Source organism: Lissotriton vulgaris, chromosome 4_1 (assembly GCF_964263255.1).
Source record: "Lissotriton vulgaris chromosome 4_1, aLisVul1.2, whole genome shotgun sequence".
Lineage (NCBI taxonomy): Eukaryota > Metazoa > Chordata > Amphibia > Caudata > Salamandridae > Lissotriton > Lissotriton vulgaris.
The window spans coordinates 1,719,393,286-1,719,413,305 of NC_141691.1; positions in this window are offsets into that span (position 1 = coordinate 1,719,393,286).

Here is a 20,020-nt window from a genome sequence, read left to right on the forward strand (position 1 = left end):
CGGCATGGCAAGCATGTACTGTGATCATTAATTGGACCTGCGAGGCAAGCATGTACTGTAATCATTGAGTGGACTGGCATGACAATAGCATAAAGTGATCATTGAATGGACCTGCAGGGCAAGCATGTACTGTAATCATTGAGTGGACCTGCAAGGCAAGCATGTACTGTGATCATTAAGTGGACCAGCAAGGCAAGCGTGTACTGTAATCATTGAGCGGACCGGCATGGCAATAGCATAAAGTGATCATTGAATGGACCTGCAAGGCAAGCATGTACTGTAATCATTGAGTGGTTTAGCAAGGAAAGCTCATAGTGCGGCCATTGAGTGATCCTGCAAGACAAGAGCATATTTTAGTCATTGATTGGTCTTGCAAGACAAGCACATACTGCGATCATTGAGTAATCCTACATGGTAAGCACATTCTGCGATCAGAGAGAGGTCCTGCAAGGCAATGGCATACTGTGAACTCTGCGTAGGTCCTACAAGCATATTCTGTCTACAAGATTGGGCAATGCTGGTCTGGCAAAGTGCAACAACGCATCCTCGGGGGGGGGGACAATAAAGTGTGGGGTTAAGAAGGGCATTTTAAAATAGATAGGGATGGAGACGTAGGGAGCTCTAACCAGAGATAGGAGAAAATATCTAGGGTATGGCGACTTGACTGATTTTCCAAACATTGTGTTGTGATGATGTTTGAAACCACTTCAATCAGAAGAGTTTATGCATGTTTCTAAGTGGTGAAGCTCTTCTCATCCCAGTTTGATGTATGTTACTGATGCTTTGCCTTGAGAGCACTGAGTGTTGTAAATAATGGGATAAAGTTACAAGGACATGTCGCTTTGGAAGTGAACCAGATTATCGGCCGAGAGTGTTCTACTCTACCTGCTAACCAGGCTTGCCTGGTCGGCATCACTCAACCTAATAACCCCATGTAAAATGTAGTATAAGCCCTACAGGGCAAGGTCTCTGCACCTCCATGACACTGCATTCTGGAACTTACTTCTTCCTCTCCTCTTGGAGTCAGACCATGTGAAATTCAGAGGAGCCTTGAAAATCCACTTGCTTGTTTTTGCCTACGAAGCTCAATGACATTTATTCAAGGATCAATGTTCTAGCCATGGAAATAGAAAACCTAGTTGCCTCCCAAATTGGTTTATGTTCCATTTCCTGCACCTACCATTACTGCTCTGAAAATATCTCACAGCAGTAATGGCACTATACAATCATGTAATTATTTAAAATAGGAATATATCAGTTGTCCTTTCAATGACAAGTCTTGGGGGTTGACATGAATATCTAGCAATACTGTCTGTATTGTTTCTACCCTCCGCGTGTGTCTGATGTGAATCTGCATGGATGAGACGGCTCCTATATGCATCCGTTAGCCTCATGGGAGGAGTGGGTTTGCAATGGAGGCACAGAGATAGCCGTAGGCACAACTGTTACCCAATCCCCGGAGATTAAAAGTACAGAACTCACTGTTGTGATCCCAGTGCCCCTGCTTGAAGCAAATCACGTGTAGTTCTCACATATGACGTGAAAGCAAGTGAAATTATAAACCACATCAAAGTGAGTAGACCTGAATGCGCAGCCATTGAACTGGGGCCAAATAGACATACTCATGTGACTGGAATCCAAGAGGAATAATTGAAAGCCCTAACAAAATTGCAGTTCTAACTCTTCCTCTTCTGTAATCTGGTTTTTAACCAGATGTCTGTACCATCCACACCTAGAAGCAGGTGCAGACCGTTGTTAAGGGCAGAGGGGCCTTGACCCCCCACCTTTGTGCAAAACATAAAGAGTGCTTGTCAGGCTCAGCAAAGGACAGCCTGAAAGAACCTCTTCACGTTGAGGTCAGGCAGCACTGTGCATGTGCTAAATGTGCCAGTGCCTGGCTGCTTGGGCTGAACTTGCAAGGAGCTTGGAGTTCCTCTCCCTCATAACGAGGGGGTTGGTCACTGATAGACTCGGACTTGGGCACTTAATGTTTAAGGGCTGAGTGTCTATCAGTGACGCTAGGCACAGTAGTCTCACTGAATCCATCCCGCTCTGTGACGTATAAGGGATTGCTGCCTCTTACTGACTGACCCAAACAAGATCAACCAATGAGAGGTGGCAGTCCCAGTCCTCCAGGAAACATTGAGGTTTCCCTCCAGCCAGAAGAGGGCACCGGAGCGGGCGAGTACGTTTTAAAAAAAATGTTTGGTGCATGTTTTGGTTACCTGAATTTGTATATACAATACCTTTTAAATGTTTTATTTCCTCAGACAGGAATGTTAAGAAAATAGTATGGGAATGATTTCACTTTCCAACTCTTTCAAGGACACTTTTCTGGTTAATTTTGTTTACACACTTGTTGTCTTTTGGCTGATGTAACAGTACACAGCACAGTGGGTTGATAAATTTGTCATGAAATTGTTTTATATGTAACTAACAAATGTTTGTAATATTATCAGTCTTCAGGCAAAAGGATCCATATGTGTTTACGGATATCTGATATACACATATTTCTTCATGTTTGCAGCCCTGATGAAGCCTTTGTAAAGTGAAACGCGTTGACGGCGCTCTCTTGGAAGTACACAATAAAGTAAGAAAAACTACATCAACAACCAAGACCCTCCTGCATCAAGTGTCCAATGTTTAATGTTGAATGTGTTCTTTGACAAGTGTTTCTCATTGCCTCTCTCTATTTTTTTTTATTAAAACGTGCATGCATGAATGAATTACTATATGTGTATTTGTGTGTGTGGGCTGTGAATGGATATGTGTGTGTGCGCATGTGCTTGTGAATGTATTGGTGTGCTTGTAGGTAAATGAGTGTGAGTATGCCTGTGCATGCGTGTGTACCCCCTGCCAGTATTCGGCAAATATTGCTCTAATTAAACCGCATAACATAAAACACCATATTTATTTATTTATTTTATTTATAAAGTTTTATATAGCGCGGACTAGATCCCGAAGGATATCACATACAATACCTTATGTTGCGATGTTCCAGCTACAATAAAAAAAATTGCTGTAAAGCACTCCGCTGCTCCCAGGGGCTTGGTCAAATACCTAAAAAACCAAGGACATGCTGAGTGGTTTCATGAATGTATGACTCTGCTCCTGCTTTAGAAAAGGTGCATTTACTGTGCAATTAACTGTGCAGATTCAGGAGTAAATGGTCAGACAGAGCTCAGGATCACTCGCCACCCCTCCTGGAAGGTTTTTTAAAATTCGATCTTACTGGGGCTACGAGAGGCCTTCACATGTGGCCGCTGTTTAATTTGTAAAAGACTAAGAGTTTGATTTATATTTCGGTGGAGGGTTTCTCCCTTACAGGCGTCTCGGATATCCCGTCTGCCGTATTACAAGTGTCCTTCAATATAATGCTCTTGTACTAAGGCGGACTGAAATCCATCATGTTTGCGATGGATTAACCCATCCGCCAAAATCAAAATCAGGCCCTAAGTGTCGTGCCCAAAATTTTGCTCAGATCCCCATATCCCCCACTATCGAAGGCCAAGGTGCCAAATACCAACACTGCGTAATCTTGATTTCATCCCCTGCTTTCTCCATTTGTCACCGTTTTCCCATCTTTCTCTTCCTCCTTTCCCTCTTTTGAGTTTTCGCTCTCTCTGCTTTGGTCAAAGTCTGACCAGGAAATAAGAGGGCCAGTCCTCAACAATGAGTGCTGCAGGCCCCACTGGCAGGCACCGGCTCAAATGAACCTCTCCGTCTGGCAGAGAAGTGCTGACATGTAAACAGACCCCAGGGGTATTGGTCATATGGCAGATTACATCATTCAGCCTGAAAACTGTGCCCCAGATCAAATCAGTGCTGCAAAAGAAGACAAGAGGAGGCGTTCTTATAGAAAGTATTCATCTAAGGAAATGGAAACTATGTAGTGAGTCTGAATACGCATCCCACGGTTTGGCTATCTGGAGGGCTGCGGAATGTCTGGATTCACACGCTCTTCTGTCAGGACCAGAGGGGGGCGTGTGGCCGTGCTCTAGACGGGCGCCTCGTGAGCTCTGCCCGGCTTCAATGAGCTCCGCATGTTATGCATCTCTGCTCTGAACCTTGCTTCGGATGGCCTCTTGGCCCGAAAGGATAAAACTTTCCTCGCTCAGTAACAGATATGAAACAGATTTCACATTTTCCGTTGTGGAAACAAGCGAGTCCCTTCTCCCCTCTGGTTTTCCATGCGCCACATCCTGTTTTCTGTCTGTCTAAAAATACAGCCGCGGCTTGAGTGATGGTATCGCTGCAGCCGAGATGTTTGTGCGTCCAGCGAGAGGTGGAGGCTGGCCTGCGTTGCGCCTTGCTTTTATCTTTGAACTGCTGGAGCAGGTGCCATGGAAGTGAATGTTCACTGAGGGCCCGATTCACAGAATGAACATAAGACTCAATCTTAAACGTACGACTATTTTGGTATTCACAGAATGCACTTAATACTTTTGGTATTCACAGAAGTTAGGATTTTGTCTTAACAGACTTAATACAGACTTAAGTTAGGATTTTGTCTTAAGTCTGTCTTAAGCCTGTCTTAAGTCTGTCTTAAGTCTGTCTTAAGACAAACTTAAGACAAAATCCTAACTTCTGTGAATACCAAAAGTAGTAAACCATTCTGTGAATGCCAAAAGACGTAAGTGCATTCTGTGTATACCAAAATAGTAGTAAGTTTAGGATTGAGTCTTAAGTTCATTCTGTGAATCGGGCCCTGAGACGCTGGCTTCTCTCTTCACCGTTGCCCACCTGTTCACCCTACACAGATTGGGGTCACGGTACGATGTCTTTCACCCATCAGGACCAGTCTTCTGAGATGGCACTGTCATTCCTTAACTACCCAGCGGGTCCTGGTGGGCATACCTTCAGTACCTAATGCGTCTCTTAGAGAGGATCAAAATGGCGCCGCCTTCCTGGCACTTATTACACAGTCCTTCTATGCTCGTCACATGCGCGGGGTTTGAGCCCTATTTGATATTGCAGTTTGTATTGTATTTTACTGCAGGATTTATATAATGTTTACTATCCCTTTGTGAGGCACTGAAGCGCGTGCCTACATGTATACAAACTTGCAATAACACGTAGGTTTTTCCTGCATGAATTTGTGTGGGTGTTACCTGTAGGAATTACTGTGGAGGAAAACGGTCCAGACGACGAGTTTTGTAGCTCAGCACAAGTGAGAAAAAAATGTATGGGCATATTTATGGGGATTTGGCGCAGGGGAGTGCAGCAAGTCACCTTGCTCCGCTGACGTTAGTCAAGGTGACGGGGCAAGAACGCGCAGTATCAATGGGATACGGCACATTCCTGTCTTTTCTCCCTGCGCTGATGCCATTTCGGCAGCCTAGCTCCAAAGCAGGTGTAGAATCTGAGCCCATATTATTATCGATGCCCGGGCTGCTGGCGCAAGTCGCCTCTTAGTTCCCATTCTGAATAGTTACCAAATAAAGAGACGGGCGCTGGCAGCAGGAATCACAAGAACAAGGTTTATTACTCATGAGGAGAGCCTGTCATTTCGGACACGAAACACAGTGTCTGTCGGGAGGTGCTCTAACAAGTGAGCTGAGACATCGTCTTTTATACCTTACAAAACACTCCTTATTACAATAATGACATTGTGAAACAAGGAAAAGACATTCCCGTTATCTTCGTGTCAATCCCACCCCACATGTATCCACAATAGAGACCCTTGAACTGTCGATAAGAGAAGGGGCAATCACGCAGCTGAGTGTTCCGCTGATTATTAGGATGTGTGCGCCTGATCGTATCCCAAGGGGTGGGGAAGCCAGGATCAATAGTGGGTTCTTTGAAGAGGAGTGACTCCATACAATAAGGGGCAATAAACAGTATCTTCCGGCTTAGGCGATGGCCTCGGACATGTGTGGACAGTCCATCGCGGAGGGAGGGTTTACTAACAGAGGGGTTATTCATGAAAGGAAAGGAGGTGTTAGTCAGGCGCGGCCGTGACTCCCAAGGACCGGGTCTTGCAGAAGAAGAAGGTTTATGACTTATTCATGTGAGGGAGGAGGGGGGGAGCCAGGGTGCGCACAGGGACAGAGCCGCACAGAGAGAGGTCTTACGACCCGTACATGAGAGGACGGGGGCAGTCAGATACAGCTGGGGGGGGGTTATGTCAGCTGAGGCGAAGGATGCTTCTTCGAGACGAAAATGGGGGGGGGGGGGTGCATGGGTCAAGCAGGAGGGTTACCTTTCAGAGCAGGATCGCGCAGGAGGGATACCGGGGATTCCAACGAGCGGAAAAAGAGGCCATGGTGCCTGAAATGGCTGTCAGGTACATGCGGGCACGGGCCTTTACTGGCGGAGTGGTGCGGTTAACGTACAGGGAAGGGAAATGGGAAAGGATAATGAACGCCGCTTATGTACATTAATTTCGTTATTTTCCACAGTCGCCGCTTTTTACATAACAAAGTTCATTTTCCTATCCTTCCTAGTTAATGGGCGTACATATAAACATGTGTGGTTGATGAAATAGCATCTGTCAATACTAACATATTGCATAAAATCATGAACAGTTGGTGTGATTGGCAGAATGCAGTACATAGGGAATTGCATTTGCAAACGTACTTCATAGCATAAATGCTTCGGACTTTCAAAAATGAATGTGACCAATGAACATTTTGACCAAGTGGTTGAGGGAGGAATTCAGTCCAATATTATCTCTTCGTCACAGTGTCTTTTTAGCAGTGAGCCATCACTGGTAGGCTCTAGTCCGTGTCCTTTCGTTGGCGCTGTTGAGCACCGGCGGTGGAGCTATAGGTCCAGCTCGGATCCATCCTTACGCGTTGCAGGGTGCGGTCAGTCCTCTGCTGTTAGACCACAGTCCTGTTCCCTAAACAATCCTTTTAGTGGCGTCTTATGTTCGGCACCTATATTCCTGTGGCGTAACCCCATTTCCATCTAGATGCTGTTCTTCCTTTCAGCAGAAAGTCACGTGGAAAAAGGGGTGGTATGGTTCAGTAGTCGATGGGGGAGAGAGAGAGCGGAGTGGGGTCAGATTTCCTGGGACACACCAAAGGGACCAAGGGAGCAAAGGATAACAAGCAAGCAGGCCCATCAATCGGGCTTGAAAAGGGGGACGGAGGCTCCAGGCACGCGTGGGTAGGCGGACAAAAGGGCTTCAGGACACTCTTTCATCCTTTCGTCCACCGCATTGGAGAGTGCTGCCTCGTCCCGTATTCCTGTTGTGCTGTGGCTCCACCTTTGGTCGAGGTCGCATGTGTCCCATGATCTGCAGCCAGGCTGTGTGTCACGTCCGACCCTTCTCCTCCGATGGTCGTATATCTTTGAATGGGTAAAAACAAGTTTTTAGAGAACTGGCAGAAGAAGACATTTATGCATTAGAATTCCTCCTTTATTCCTACGCACTTCGGTGATACGTTCATCGGTCACAGTTAGAAGCCTATTACCATGAAATGTATATGCCGGTATTCCTACTGTGTTCATGCCAGGTTTGTTCGTCGTCTATTCATGGCACATATGGAGAGAAATCAGTCTCCTATCAACTGCGCATTTCATCAAAACTCAACATGGCAGAACCTTCAGTGGCGACTCGTCTTCTAACCCGAGCCTTAACAGTCTAACATTTCCCTTCAAAGCTGGCTAACCCTTTCAAACAGGGCGGGGGGCGCTATCATCGAGAGTCAGGGTAAAACAGGTTTCTCTCGAGGGACGACAGTTACTCATGGTCATCATGTGTATATCGGGGACAGCAGCCGGGGTCAATCAAGTGGGGTGGGGATGCTACGGGCATTCGCGCTTGGGTGCAAAGGGGGTGGGGCAATCTGGGCGTTGGGGGTCAATCTAGGCGTTGGCGCTTGTCTCTAACGAACTGAAAAATAAGGTGCCATTGACATATAGTTCCCCTATATAAGGCCAGATTTGGGGACCGTAGTCGTCTTACCTGTCCTTTCTTTCTTAGCCAATTCGAGTTCATTCATTTTGCAGAAAGGAGAGGTAGTAGCATGGCGAGGTACAATCATTTTAGTTTCTGTCAATTTCGCTGAACACCTTTGCGTTCAATCAGTATCCAATCAGACTGGTGCCAGCGAGGCACAATTTTACCATAAAAAAAGATGGGACAGGGGGACTCTCGTAGAGAGTGAGAGTCGCCCGCAACCTAAACGAGCCATTCGGTACACGTATGACATGTAGAGGGAGAGAGAGAGAGAGAGAGAGAGAGAGAGAGAGAGAGAGAGAGAGAGAGACGTGTACGGCAACAGGTCATTTAGTGCATTCATAACACAGAACGGTAGGGGTCAGGTAACACGGAAACACAAAACAGAGGGAGGACATAAATCCCTACACTACACATACACAAACTCAAACAAGGGGGGACAGTACGTGTTTTACATAAAAAAGAAAGATTCACGACAAAACATAGAACAGTTGTTGGCCAAAAAGGATCTTCTTTTCGCATGCTGCGTATCTTTAGTATCCTATTTATCTACAGGCTGAGTTCTTCTTACCTATTCCTTCTTTTTCCTCTCGCTTGCTATTTTTGCGAGCGTTCTCAATTACTAATACTTACACCTCGGTCAGCTGGTCGGAAATTAACCTGGTCAGGCTATTGCCCATGGTTGGACCTTTAACCCACTTTTGAGTTTCTTCTTTTGGTGGGAAGTTCTCCAGGCTGAGGCAACAGAGGGTATTGATCAGGAGAATAGTCGGACAGCTTGGTTATGTCTATAAGAGTGTGAGAAGGGGGTGGTACATTTCGAACATCAACAACATTTCTACCTTCCCAGACGGGTGGTGCCTGGGTAACCCTTTACCCCGGGACTTTTCCTTGTCCTTTCCCTATCTAGTTATACATCCTAGTTGCATTATCTAACGTGCTAATTTCGAGTCAAATTCCGTCATTCAGTACCCGTCAAGTTTCTATGTCAGTCCATCCTCCCAGTCGCTACGTTCTAAGGAGGAGCAGTCATATCTAAGTCTAGCATAAGTACTATGCTCAAATCCCCTCCTTCCCTTTTCGTCGGTTGTTCGATCGTCACTCCTCCATACTTCAGCCGACGTTCCGACGTGACCTGCAGAAGGGAGGAGAAGGAAGGGGGTGGGGGCAACATTCAAAATACATCAACTTGCATAAATCCGAAAATGTTTTTACCTACCACATACTTGACCTATCCCCACGGGCCGCATTCTCTACCATCTCGGCGTTTAAGCCCAGAGGGATCAGTAGCGTCAGATAGATAATTATCGATGGTCTGCGTATCTACATGAATCACACGATCGTGGCCTTATAGGTCGCGTGCAAGGGTGGCGGTCAGGTGGTATTTTCTGTGGTATCGCTCAAGGGCGTCTAAAAACACTTTTCCGGCTGCCTGTGATACATAGTGTAGCTGCTAAATATCGGGCCTTTTTACCCTTCAACCTTAATAAAGCTGCTTATTTTTCGCTTATATTAGAGACAGTAGTAACACATTAAAAAACTCATTAATGCAACTGCTACAATTCATACTTCCTTTTTCGAAATACCTTTAATTAATAATGTTGGTGCACAAATACGGGCCTACAACCCAGTGGGCCGGCCACGGAGCAGACTAGAACTGTGCATAAGGGGAACGAGGTCGGTAATCATTTATTTCAGAAAAGTGCGGCAGTGCAATAAAATCATATCGAACTGCAAGCATGATGCATGTCAATAATTCAGTTTTTCAATAATTTTATCTCATTGTCCAACTATTACTCAAGACCTATTATTTACCAATTCATTGTCCAAATGCTCGATCAGTTCCTATTTTATACCAATTAATTTCTTCCCAAACGTAATTAGTACCCACCCTAAATCAGTTCATTGTCCCAACACATAATCGTTATCTATCTTATATCGCTTTTCTTTCCGAACACATAATCAATATCCATCTTATCTACTTTCATTGTCCAAAAACTGCATACACATCTCGGAGCATCAAGGTTTGAGCAATCAAGGTGAACAAGGAGTTTGAAAGTTTCATTTTGTATCGACGCCATTTTGGGCGAGGTCAGGCAGGTCCCAGTATGGCCAGAATGTCTCCAATGACTCGTGGTTGGACCAGAACCTCTTTTGGCAGTTCAAAAAGTTTCTCGTAATGGGGTGACTAACTAGTAGTATGAACCATCAGTCAAAAGAGGGGAGGGAGGCAACAATCTTTCCTACCGGGTCATTCTGATGTTCCACCGGAACTGAACAAATCTGTATCCTTGCGGGATTTTAGTCATTTCCAAACTGAGGCTGGCGCCGGCAGGAGTGCACCGACGTCTCGTGGCTCCTTCGGAGGACAGGGCGGGGGGCACCTCTTTTAGAATCTTCAAGGCTGAGGAGTACAGGGCGTGTGCTCGTCCCGGGCAAGGAAACCCGCTTTTTGATATGGACCCCTTCCTCAAGCAGGAGCGTTGGGGTGTCGCTGGAAGCCTCCACCTGGAGGGAGGTGGGGGAGGCTCGTTCACGCCGCCTTCCCCTTCCAGCGACCCCGCGCCGTTCTCCGGCTCCAGCGCTTTGGTACGGCCGTGCCAGGCAATGAAGATGGGGGGGGGGTCGGTGGCTGAGGCAAGACATCCCCCCCCCCCTTTGACATGTGGCGGGACTACTTGCAACTCTCAGGCGTTGCCATGTGGCGGGACTACCTGCAACTCTCAGGCGTTGCTATGTGGCGGGACTACCTGCAACTCTCAGGCGTTGCTATGTGGCGGGACTACCTGCAACTGTCCAGGGCCGAGTGCAGTTGCAGCCATTATTGCGCAAAGAAGCGCCGCCGTCCTCGCCTTGGCTTTGGCCTTCGATGAGGGCCGGATCAGGTGAGAGAGAGGGGGGGGGGGTCGGTGGCTGAGGCAAGACATCCCCCCCGTGGCCTGCAGGGCAGCAGAAGAGGGAAAAAAGGAGAGATCATTGCGATTTGCGGGCCGTCCGCCCCACAGCCTCCCCTTCCGACTGCGGCCAGCCGAGCCCTGCACGCATCGAGGCCTCGCCTTCCGGATGGGCGTGACCGTGGACCTGTTGCACTTCGGGAGCTTCCGGAATGGGGGTAGGTACCTATCGGTTTATTCCTATTTCATGTGACCGTTATTTGGGCGTGGTGGGCAATGAGGCAGATATGTTTGGAGCAGGAGTAGGCAGCGGAACCTAGCTACCTCGTGGCTGCCTTGCTGTCAAACTTTTCGCCATTTTATATTTCCTTATTACGAACTGTTTCTACTGTTTCTTATTTTTAGTGAAGTCGAAAGCTCATCAGGGGGTTACTGACTTAGCCCGATTTCTTTTTATTTTTCCTTATTTTCCTTAGCGTGTTTCGAGCTAAAGTTTCTGTTAACAGGGTATGGTGATCACTTCATATATATTTTTTTTATATGTCCTTTTCATTAGGGGTACTCCTGGACGGACCAGATGAGTTACCTCCAATAAATGGTCCGGGGTGGAACTAGATTATCAATCAGAGGGGAACACATATCCCTTCGTTAGGGTATCATCCTGGACGGACCAAATGATGTACCTCCACTTACTAGGGTGGCCTCCTGGACGGACCAGATGGGTTACTTCCAATAAATGGCCAACGAGTGGGGGCATGTGTCCTCCATTAGGGTAGCCTCCTGGATGGACCAGGTGAGCTACCCCCAAATAATAGTCAATCAGTGGGGAGTGGGTAGGACTGACGAATCATAAAGGGGCATAACCTACCCTTTACTACTTGCAAAGACTAGACAGAATATTTCTATTCCACGTTGTTTGCAAACAGAAAATACCTCAAACAAACAATTCCTTGGACAACAATGTCCAGTCAATCAATCAATCAGTGGGGAGAAAAACAGGCATGACGGATTACAACGGGGACAAACGTCTGCATTACCTGCCCTTCGCTATCTGCAAAGGGAGACAGAATATTTCTATTCGTCTCTGTTTGTGGACAGGGAAGATCTCAAAGAGCAACAATCGATTATTAATCGATATCAAACAATCAGTGGGGAGAGAGGTAGGCATGACGGATTACAACGGGGACAAAAGTCTGCATTGCCTACCCTTCTCTATCTGCAAAGAGAGACGAACGTTCCTATTCGCCGCTGTTTGCAAACAGAGAATGTCTCGTTCTCAAGAAGAGAACCAATATTTCAAGTAGCATCCAAAGCTAAATGAACCAATAACCAAACAATATCAGTATTTAAATACCGATTCCAATACAATCAATCAAACAATCAGATGGATAAAACCATCCTACCAATCAGGCGTAAGAACGCCCTACTTAATCTTACCCGGACCGGACCATACGGACAGTTCTTCGTCTTCCTCCTCCAGCGCCCGATCGTTCTCTTACTCCATGCAGCATTCCTGTGGGATTCCAGTCAGGACAATAGGTCACTCGAGAGAGGTCCGTTCAGAATTGGTGAAGTTCATTCGATCGGCAGCCGGACGAGGGCCCTCTCAAGGCAGGTATACTCCGATCATTTAGATGTTCACCTCTTCGTCTGGATCTCTCTTACTGGACCTTATGTCACTGATGGACCCCGCGTTGGGACGCCAATTGTAGAATCTGAGCCCATATTATCATCGATGCCCGGGCTGCTGGCGCAAGCCGCCTCTTAGTTCCCATTCTGAATAGTTACCAAATAAAGAGACGGGCGCTGGAAGCAGGAATCACAAGAACAAGGTTTATTACTCATGAGGAGAGCCTGTCATTTCGGACACGAAACACAGTGTCTGTCGGGAGGTGCTCTAACAAGTGAGCTGAGACATCGTCTTTTATACCTTACAAAACACTCCTTATTACAATAATGACATTGTGAAACAAGGAAAAGACATTCCCGTTACCTCGTGTCAATCCCACCCCACATGTATCCACAATAGAGACCCTTGAACTGTCGATAAGAGAAGGGGCAATCACGCAGCTGAGTGTTCCGCTGATTATTAGGATGTGTGCGCCTGATCGTATCCCAAGGGGTGGGGAAGTCAGGATCAATAGTGGGTTCTTTGAAGAGGAGTGACTCCATACAATAAGGGGCAATAAACAGTATCTTCCGGCTTAGGCGATGGCCTCGGACATGTGTGGACAGTCCATCGCGGAGGGAGGGTTTACTAACAGAGGGGTTATTCATGAAAGGAAAGGAGGTGTTGGTCAGGCGCGGCCGTGACTCCCAAGGACCGGGTCTTGCAGAAGAAGAAGGTTTATGACTTATTCATGTGAGGGAGGAGGGGGGGAGCCAGGGTGCGCACAGGGACAGAGCCGCACAGAGAGAGGTCTTACGACCCGTACATGAGAGGACGGGGGCAGTCAGATACAGCTGGGGGGGGTTATGTCAGCTGAGGCGAAGGATGCTTCTTCGAGAGGAAAATAGGGGGGGGGGTGCATGGGTCAAGCAGGAGGGTTACCTTTCAGAGCAGGATCGCGCAGGAGGGATACCGGGGATTCCAACGAGCGGAAAAAGAGGCCATGGTGCCTGAAATGGCTGTCAGGTACATGCGGGCACGGGCCTTTACTGGCGGAGTGGTGCGGTTAACGTACAGGGAAGGGAAATGGGAAAGGATAATGAACGCCGCTTATGTACATTAATTTCGTTATTTTCCACACAGGCACAATGCGCCATAGTGCAAGGGTGCCTGCATTGCATGCAGGGTTGTTTTTGTGCAGGAAGTGGCGGCACACATAGAAAGATGAAACAAGCATTTGCAATGCAATAGGTCTCGCATTAGGAAAGTTTGAGCTATTGGTATTGTAAATGACAATTTTTTTATTTATATTTTGTTTTTGAAAATAACTAAATTAATAGCTTTGTCATTTATAATGCCAATAGTTATAACTTTCGCAAATGTGACACCTATGCATTTGTAATGCAATATGTGTTGTATTTACGTGACTTACATGTATTGATATTACAAATAACAATGGCTTTTAATTTTTTTTTAATAGTTAATAATTAAATAAAAGTTATTTTAATTTATAATGGCAATAGCTTAAAGTTTTGTAAATAACTTTTGTGAAGATTATGTTCAGTGTATTTTATAGTGACGAAATTCCAAGAACAGAAGTGAAATATTAACATGTTTTTGTTACATTTGTAATAAAGCTTCAAACATTGAGAGAGCATATTTGAACCAGGTGTTGTTGAATGGTCGCAGAGATTGATGATGTGGTGGCGCTGAGTGATGTTGTGATGGCAAACGAGTGATGCTGTGGCGTTCAGTGATGCTGTGGTAGCACATAGTGATTTTGTGAGGGTGAGGGAGTGTGAGGGTGAGGGGGTGTGAGGGTGACGGGGAGTGAGGGGGTGTGAAGGTGAGAGGGGGTGAGGGTGTGTGTGAGGGTGAGGGGGTGTGAGGGTTAGGGGGTGAGAGGGTGAGGGGTGTGAGGTTGAGTGAGGGGGTGTGAGGGTGAGAGGGGGTGAGGGTGTGTGAGGGTGTGTGAGGGTGAGGGGGTGTGAGGGTGAGTGAGGGGGTGTGAGGGTGTGTGAGGGTGAGGGTGTGTGAGGGTGGGGGGGTGATGGTGTGTGAGGGTGAGGTTGTGTGAGGGTGAGGGGGTGTAAGGGTGAGGGGGTGTGAGGGTTAGAGGGAGTGAGGGTGTGTGAGGGAGAGGGGGTGAGGGTGTGTGAGGGTGAGGGTGAGGGGGGTGAGGGTGAGTGAGGGTGTGTGAGGGTGAGGGTGTGTGAGGGTGAGGATGTGTGAGGGTGAGGGTGTGTGGGGGTGAGGGGGTGTGAGGGTGAGGGGGTGTGAGGGTGAGGGGGGTGTGAGGGTGAGGGGGTGTGAGTGTGAGAGTGTGGGTGAGGGGTGCAGCTGCCCAGACAGTGCTACAGAGACCCTTGCTTGCTATTCATTTCATCTGTAAAGAGCAGGATCCCACATGGTCATTGCTTCTAAACGAGGCAGTATCTTAGATTAGTATTCCATTATTTACCTTTGTAAAATGGCCAGCATGCTGCTTCTAAATGTGGCAGCCCTGATCAGGGATACTGGAATTATGAGGCAGATGAGCCCCAAATTATGCAGGAGTGTTGAATATGTTATACACCAAGGAAAGGCAAATTACGTGGCATAATGTGGAACTTTTTTTGATAGTATAACTTCATGACTTTTCAATTTTTACACATGGAAATGCGGTCTGGGTAAATATTCCGTCTCATTAATAAAAGTTTAACAACCAAATACAGAAATAAGCAACTGGAAGATGATCAGTTAACCTTTGCGAAAAGCCTTCCACTGCACGTGAACCCATTTTAGTTACATGTGATCCGATTGAGCTAGAAACTATTTTTTGTTAAAATATGCAGATGAATCAGCAGATGATGGATTATGTGGCATATGCAGCATATCCGTAATTATGTGAACAAAACCACAGCCGCAGAATTCCAGTGGCCTTGGATATGATGGATTTTTAACTCAATACATTTTGCAGTTTCATTGCAAGATGGCCACCTTCTGCTATGTTTCATTACATTTTTTTTTGTAGTTATGGCATTTCTGTTCAGGCAGCATTTTTTAATATTTCTACTTTCATTTTTCAAATGTATTTTGCTCATGCGTATTGAACTTTTGTGCCTGTTCTATTGTGGATGGGTAAGTGGATGAATGCAAGAATGAGTCAGTCCGTTAATGAATGAATGTATGAGTACAAGTCTAGGTGTCAGAATACATTTATGAATAATTATTAGGTGCTTAAACTCACCAGTGAGTGAACAGGCAGATTTAGTCAAAAGCTAGGCATATTTGAATTGCCAGTGCTTGTTGCTTCAGTGGAAAAATTCTGGTCAGATCTATCCTTTTCAAATCCACAAAGGTGAAAAGTTATGTTTCTATTTAAAGGAGCTTTGAAAAAAAATTGTTTAGAAATAACAAACGAAAAAAGAGTGCTTTGAGGTTTATCCGCAAAGCCGTGTTTTTTTTCTATATTCCTGCAATGGGATTTACTCTTTTGGCAATCCAATTACATTCTCCAGAGGAAAAAATACTGCAACCTTCAGGAGAAATGCCACTTACTGTACAAAGCCCCAGCAGCAGGCTATTACCGCTTTGACTGGCTAGAGAGAAACCACCTGCAGAAATCGCCCTTTCACTGTTTCCCCAAAGCAGAACTGTCCAAACGATGATTAATCTGATCACTGAATAAATTGAGGAATTGACAAGGGGATAATGGGAAAGAGAAAGCAGAGCCGGGGAGCGAGCAGCGGGTGCATGTGCTCAGCGCGGATGGGTGGAAGAAGATGGATGACCCTCGGAACGCTTAACACTTAAGTATCTTGTCTTTGGCAAGAGGGACGGTGCTCCGCTGCGGCCAAATTCGAGCAAACAATGCTACATATGTCACGCTGACACACTTTCTTCGGCTATCAGAAAGGAAAGTACGGACGCAACTTCCTTTGTTTGGCATCCATGCTAGAGGAGCGGTTCATTAGTAGGAGAGTGGTGACAGTTGTCCGCAGTGCTTAGTTATATCAGGCAGTTGTCTTTCAGGAAGGAGATATAAGTGAAGACTAAACTTGGATTGGTTTGCCTCTTGAGGGTGTGTTAGTCATTGGTTATTAGCTGGAAAAACCACCTGTATGCTTATTTCTTTAGATCTGATGGCCGGTGGCGCATGCGCAGCGCAGTTGTCCGTACGGGTCAATGGCTGCGGCCCGCGACTCTCTGCCGTATGGTGCAGCCGCTGAGTGATGTCAGGCGGGTGCACGCACTTCCGCGCAGGTGCAGAGCGCTCTTGGCTGTTTCTCCGCTTGCTGCCGCCGCGCTGCCCGCGGCGACCCGGAAGCTCTTGGCCGGCCGGCCAATCCGCTCGCGGCCGACCGGAAGTCCCGCCTCCCGAGGTCCGCGAGCTGCCGGCGCATGAAGCGCCCTGCCGTCCGGGGTAGCCCGGGTCCCCAGGAGGGGGCCGGGGAGAAGGAGGAGTGTGGCGCCTGTTGCGGGGCTCCTCTGACCTGAGGGAGCCCCGATTTAGATGAGGAGACGCGCCGCGCCGTGAGGAGCCCCGCCGGAAGAGCTCAGTCGGTGAGTGGGGCCCAGGGCTGATGTGAAGTGCGTGCTTGCCTGTGTGTATGCCTGGGGTGGGGGGGGGAGAAGGGGGGAGTGTGTGCGCGCGTGTGTGCGTGTGTGCGCGAGGGAATGTGTGTGCGCATGCGTGACTGTGTGTGATTGAGAGAGAATGCGAGGTAGGGGATAATGTGCCTGTATGTGTGCCGTATACCTGCGTGTGCATGCGCGCACCTGTGTGTGTGTGTGTGTGCGTGCGTGCATGCAGAGGGGTGGGGGCTGCCTGTGTCTGTGTGTGAGCAAGGGCTTTGCACCGCGCATGCGCAGCTATCAGACGCTCGCTCCCGAGGTGAAATCTGACCTCGTCAAAGCGCGCGTCTGGTAGCTGTCCACATTCCTAAATACGGGCCACAATAGGTCTGAAGCAGACACCTTCAATGCTCACGCATTGAGGGTAGGTCTGCTCGACCTAAAACGAGTAGAAATAAACATATTTCTCCTTGTTGTGCATCCTTCGGGGAGGTGTAAGGTTTTAGCACATCCCCAGGTTTACATGGTCTTGTAAATCTGGAGATGCATCAAAATCCATGAGTGCTGCGTAGGAACACCCACAGCAACACCCATGGAATGCCTCCCTGGTGCATAGTAAGGCGACGCTACGAGTTGCGCTGCCATGCATTACTCCGTATCTATGAAACCATTCAGAGCCATGCCAAGTGGCTTCACATGGCCTCATAAATATGATGCAGTGGTTTGTGCCGCCGTTGCGCCACTAAAAGTGATGCAACGGCGGTGCAAGAGGCTCGTAAATATGCCCCATCATGTGTGATAAAATCGAATAACATAAATATTTGTAAAGTGCACAATTACCCTAAGGTGTCCTGGCACTGAATAACAGATGTTTATTGTTACCCAACTGTACTCATTTTATCGACCTCAAATAGATGAAAGGCTGAGTGGACACACCGGGATTTGAACCTATGACTATGAGGTCGCACACAGGCCCCTGCAGTGGACGCTTTTTTCCACTGAGCCACCAGACATGGCTATATGGGAATTGGGAGGTTTCAGCCATGGGAGCCAGGCTCACTATATTAATGGGGAGGGTAACGTGGCACAAGAATTACATGGATGTGGAATGGCGAGAGTGTCACACAGTATGCCTTTACTTAAATGCATCATGTGCCATGAAAAAGACTGACAGCAAAAGAGCTAACCCGGACTTAAGAACAAACAATAAGCAACTTATTGGAGCGCTAACCAATCAGTGCTGGACACCCGAGCTTGCCGTCCCTTGAACCCCGAAACAGAGATAAAGTACCCCCAAATAATAGGTGGGAAATAACTGGTGCAAAAGCACATCATTGTCACTTCATCATCGTAAGGACTCTTCCAACCTTATTGAGCCCCTTTTACAGTCAGTCATAGGTGAGTAAAAACGTAGCTATGTGTATGACGTATGCAAGAACGTATACTGTTCACACCGCATGTTGTCATAAACAGACCACGTGCAAGCATCTCAGAGGCTTATGATCATGCTTTGTTTTATTGGTCCCTTTAAACGGCTGTCTGACTTTGTAACCGCTATAAAAACATTATAGATATTATCCCAAATGGGAATTTGAAAAGAACAGTTATTAATATTATACGTCAAATGCATTTGTTCCAACTTAGTATTGAGAAGATGACCATATGAATGAGTCAAAATGACATTTTAAAACAAGTGAGACACAATCTCTTGGTGCAGTTAAAAAGGGCAGCTTCTCAATAAATAAAGTAAATGTTCCGTCTTGAATATTACCACGCATGGGTGTAATTGGACTGAGAAACGAGAGGTGGCTTCGAATTGCAGCCTCGTGTGTCTCTGGCATCCCACCCAAGCCCCTGATCACTCTTCCAGACCCTGTCTTGCTGAATGCAGATCCCGACATACATGAGCCTTGCCCATGCCCAGCCAGGGAACACTGGGAAAGGTCTTGCCCCAACCCTTGGGGTCTCATCATACATTATTATAGATCAGGGCTAAGCCCCACATGCCCTTATTGGCTGCTGCTTATGGCTGCGACTTATTCTTACTTAACAAACCAGAATAGGGAGGCAAAATTCCTGAAAAAAAGTCCACAGTGTTTTTGCAATGGATGATTTCACCTCCAAATATTTTATCATGCTTCGGTATGAGGACCGCCACCAACATATCAGGGGCCGGATCACAAGCCCTTCCTGAGTGTCTGGCACTATTACATTTCCTCAGTAGTAAGTAAGGCAGTGCTTGGCGCAAACACTTTATACTACTATTGTGAAAACTGATTTGCGGAGGTGGCAATGTGTGACAGGAATTTTTGTACACATTTACGCAGGCAGACTACAGTAAAAGTACAGCAAACATCACAATAACACAACATCTTCTGACAATTACACACCATAATTTCAACATGCAAGCATAACAACACAAGAATGCAACAGTAGCATACCAACCAATATACCACAAAATTGTACAACACAATATCAAAGCACAATGACAACATAAACACACAAAAAATACAATAAGATCCTTATAGAACACAGCCTAGCAACACACTATAATACAAAGAAAAGACAAATACAAAATAACACAACAGAACACATTTGTAATTGTGTTGTATTTTTGTGTTCAGGTGTTATGGTGTCATTGTGTTGTGGTTGTGGATTTGTTCTGTTTTGTTGCGCCCTGTTATGTTTTTGATGCGTTGTTATTTTGATATGTAATGTTGCTGTGTTTTGTTGTGCCCTGTAGTTGGTTTAGAATCAAGATCCATTGACAAATAGCCATTTACAACTGTATAGGATTGCATACTACGGCTCCAGCTGTTCAACTATTCAAGAGACCAGTCAGCACAATAGTGAAGCAGTGACATGTCTTAAAAATAGCATTTCCCGGGGACCCCTTCCTTTTCACAAATAGGTTACCATCTTCTGTGAGGTCTCTGTAACATTTCAATGTTTTGCAATCGGATTTCAGGCAAAAAATATTGATACATAAGATATGGTATTTGTAAGGAATGTCTAAAACATGCCCCTTCAAGATATAGATTCAGTATTTAT